Raw genomic sequence first — 4250 nt, forward strand, 5'->3', positions numbered from 1 at the left:
CCACGAGCCGAATGACCTTGGGCCAGTGGCCGAACCTCTCAGTGCCTGTTTCTTCACCGGTAAGAGGCCAGTAATAGTTGGTACTATAGTTAAAGGCGTGTCACGCGGATGCATTATTATTTACGCCCAGCGCTTAGAAGAGTGCCAGGCACAGAGTCCGTGCCAGCACTACGAGGCTTTCAATGGATTCTGCCAAATTACCTCCCAAATGCGTCTCTTGCACCACCGCCACAGGGGTTTGCTCCTAATCTCTCCCACCCTCGGAATGGTTAAGCTCTTTGAAGGTTGTCAACCTACTGTGTGAAACCCGATTCGTGGTTTTAGTTTACATCTCCAGGATCAGCGGTGGGGAGCATGTTTTGGGGTGTTACTGGCGATTTCCTCTTCTTTGAATTTGCCTCAGAGAGGGCGAAGGGCTGATGGAGCGAGGCCAACCCCAAGTCTATCCGGCAAACCCGCCTGCCAATAACGTCTGCTGAGCCACATTTGATGGAGCAGTTGAGACAGAGACCTTACAGAACGAAAATACGATCCCTTTGCTCTCTGGCCGACCCCTGATCACTGACTGCGGGACTCCTGTGCCCATTCTACTGTTGGGTCGTAAGGCTTGCCGTGGAAGGGAGGCTGGCAAATGCTTTCGGCGCGTGCTAGGCATCCAGCGCCTCCATCTTGACGTTTCATCCTCACCACCCCTGGAGCCCGGCGCCCTCACTCCCCGACGCCCTCGACCCCCTGTGTACATGGGAAACGGAGGCTCAGAGCTGTGACTCTAACCGGTAACGGGAGGCGGGACAGGAGGAGGCGGGCCCAGAGGCTTGACAGAGGGAGGCACTCCCACCATCCCCTTCACCAGCCAACTGCCCGCACCGCCCACGGGCTTGGGAGCAAACCAGGGGCCCTCGACCCCATTGGTTAGGCTTCGAGGGGGCGGGCGAACAAGGCGCCCGCTGGTTGGCGGGGGCCGGACCAATGAGGAGGCTGCTGCGCGGGCGTGGGAGGCGCGCTGAAAGTGGCGCGTCCATTCTTTTGAGGCGAGCTCGTGCGGCGCGTGAGGTGGCTGACGCTGCCTTCTGAGCGCCGCCCGCCTAGCCCGCCGTGACCGCGACCGCGACTCGGGCCATCGACCGTCGCCCCGGTTCCGGGGCCGCCCGGGTCGCGACATGAGCTCCCCGGATGAGGTGTATGTGTGGAGAAGGCGTGTCCGCCCAAAGGGCAGGGAGCGGGCCGGCGTCCGCGCGGCCGGCCCCGCAGTCCCGCGGGAACCCGACCCAGGTCCTGAGCCTGGGGAGCCGCGGAGCGGCGAGGGCGGAGGCGGCTTCCTGGACCCCGAGGGCTTCCAGTCGAAGCGGGAGATGCTGGAAGCGCGAGGGCCGGTGCTGTGGGGCCGCGAAGGCGGACCTGGCTCCCCAGATGACCACGCGAGGGACCTCCTGGACCTGATCGAGGAGTCTGAGGAGGCCGAGGAGGCCAACCTGCAGCAGCTGACCGACCAGGACATGCTGGGCGTCCGCAGATACCCAGACCCCGAGGGCTTCCGGTCTGAGCGGGAGATGCTGGAAGCGCGAGGGCCGGTGCTGTGGGGCCGCGAAGACCGACCTGCCTCCCCAGATGACCACGCGAGGGACCTCCTGGACCTGATCGAGGAGTCTGAGGAGGCCGAGGAGGCCAACCTGCAGCAGCTGACCGACCAGGACGTGCTGGGCGTCCTCAGGTACCCGTCCCCGGAGAGCTCCACCGCCTTCAAAGAGTCCACCGTGTTGACACTGCGCCTCGAGGCGAGTCCCGGCGGTCGAGGAGCGCCCGGCCAGAGCTGTGGGGAGGCGCCGACGGCTCCAGCCGGCCCTCTCCACCTCGGTGGGCCTGAAGCAGGCCGGGCCTTGGGGAACCCTAAGAGAGGCGCTAAGCGTAGATTGAACGTGGATGCGGACCGCCAGCGGCGCTCCGCGGAAGGCCTAGCCTGGCTGCTGTCCGACTCCGAGTCCTCAGATGAATTCAGTGAGACACAGCTGATGACGGTGAGCACTTACCCCAGAGGAGGAGGCCAGGCCAAGCCCAGCAGACCCGAGGATCCCGGGGACACTCCCAGACACTCGAAGTTCCAAGTCAGGGAGAATTTCCTTCACGTGACAGGCTCTTCCCTGTCCTCGGCTCCGCGAGGACTCTCTTCGGTTGTGGAAAGGCAGGGCGTGGGAGAGCAGGGCATCTCTTCCCTTAAGAAAATGCAGAGCGCGCTGTGGGGGAAGGGGGGCAGCAAGCCCAGCTACCCGGGAGCTGCTGCTGCTGCTGCTGCTTCTGTTTCTGCTGCTGCTGCAGTTGGCCTGCCACGGGTCACTCCTAGGAAGAACGAAGCCCAGGAGAAGAAATCCGTCGTGGGAGCATCCAAACTTGCCCTGGGGGGAACCTTCCGTTCCCGGGGGCAGCGAATCTCGGCAACTCCTGTGGAACCGGCCACCTTCCCCCCAATCTCTGGTATTCCGCAGCCTGGGAGACCCAAGAGTTATACCTTGGTCCTTTCGGGAACCAAACAGTCCAAGCACAGCGACGCTGGGAAGAAATCCGTGGTCAGGTGGGCAAGGGAGTCTGAGGCGGTGGCGGGAGAAGATAAGGACCCAAATAGAGACCCAGCCCCAAAGGGCCAAGTGAGTAGGCCATGCTCCTCCTCTCTCCCCACTCTTCCCCCCCCCCACAGCACCCAGGGCACACGTCTTCATCCATGCTGCCTCTGTCCACCCCTCAGTGGTCAGCATTGGGTGCCCCTCGGTCACTGGGTCATTACGATGCCAGATCGGGCTCCTTTTCCTAGGGACAAACATTAAGGTAGCACGTCGGGTGTCCTGGGCCCGGTTCTCCACCCTTGGCCTCTTTCCAGCCTCCTCTGAGAGACTTGGGCTGGGATGGAAGGGAGGGCTGGTAGCTGAATTGGTTCGGAGGATCCCTTAAAAGCTTCCCCGGAAAGCCTCAGTATTTAGACTCACCAGCTTCCTGAATCCTCCTTCCTAGCTGTTCCCCAGACCTTCCTTGCAGGGGGCCTGGGCTTTCTCAGTGTCCCACTGTTGTCCCTAGATCAGCTCTGCCGGCTGCCCTGGGGCTGACTGAGGGAGAAAGTGCTAATGTTATCAGCCTTTCAATTCCCTTCCCAATTCCCTGCCTCACCCTGGCCCGAATCACACACTCTCTCTCTCTCTCTCTCTCTCTCTCTCTCTCTCTCACACACACACACACACACACACACACACACACACACACTTCCTTAGTCCAAATCGGTGAGAAATTTTGTTTCAGCTGCTAACTCACAGGCCAGGGACATCTTGTCTGCGCATGCATCGTAGAAAAGCCAGCAGTGGCGACGTCAACACCCGAGGCCCTCAAGATCCAGGAAACTCAGAACCCTTGGCCCTGAACCAGGGAGAAGTCATGCCCAGGGGGCCTGCCCCCTCAGGTGAGTGTCGTGGGTTTGATATGAGGGGAGGGAAGAGGGGTTGAGGACAGAAACCTCTGCCTCTGTCTCGGCTGGGGCCACAGCCTTGCTCCCAGGCAGCTTCTCCCACAGGAGACGGGGTGCTGGCAGGGCTGGCCTTGAGCCACATCATCCTCTGTGTGGGGTTTGTGCGGCCGGGGTGATCGGTGGCAGTGCCCCAAACAGCTGCTCCGGGTGTAGACTTGCAGGGGAACAGCCTTTTCTGTTAAGTCCTGTTCGGCCACATTGCTCTCCCACGTGCTGGCTGTGGCTGCAGCTCTGGGAGGGTCGAATCCAGAGCCACATTGTTTGCGGACCACAATGGTGAAATGGCTGCCCCCGGGGAACAGGGGAGGCAGGCCCAGAGACAAGGTTCCGGCCGCTGGGGAGAGCAGGGGCGGCTGGTTGCCAGCAGAGGATGGTGCTGCCTCACCTCACTTTAGAGCCCGCTTGGCCCTTTCCACCTCACTGGGAGCCTGGGAAGCTGGATTGTGTGTCCTTTCCCTCTCAGGTGACCGGGAGCCACTTGACCATCCCCCAAGACCGGAAACGCAGCAGCAGCCACTGGGAACGCCCTGCTGTCTTTGGGTAATGCTTCCTCTGCATTCTGGAAATGCAGGCCCAAACTCGAGGGTGGGATCTGGGTCCAAGTTCAGCTGACATGTGTGGGCGACCCCTCCCCTGCCCCCATCACATACCCCACGGAGGGAGCCCACCTCCTTTCCACTGAGGAGCCCTTGCCAGTCTAACCACCCGGCTTTGGGGTGGAGGGCCCGGGGGAGAGGAGAAGTTG

The 4250-nt window shown here is 61.8% G+C and overlaps 1 pseudogene; it reads left to right on the forward strand.

Annotated features, from left to right (window-relative positions):
• The first annotated feature begins 1042 nt into the window (after window positions 1–1042).
• Window positions 1043–3164, forward strand: LOC149744281 (uncharacterized protein CXorf49 homolog pseudogene; annotated as a pseudogene).
• The last annotated feature ends 1086 nt before the right edge of the window (window positions 3165–4250 follow it).

Source organism: Delphinapterus leucas, chromosome X (genome assembly GCF_059928025.1).
Source record: "Delphinapterus leucas isolate spDelLeu-1000000601 "Yukka" chromosome X, BTC_Dleu_Yukka2, whole genome shotgun sequence".
In the NCBI taxonomy this organism is placed as follows: Eukaryota; Metazoa; Chordata; class Mammalia; order Artiodactyla; family Monodontidae; genus Delphinapterus; species Delphinapterus leucas.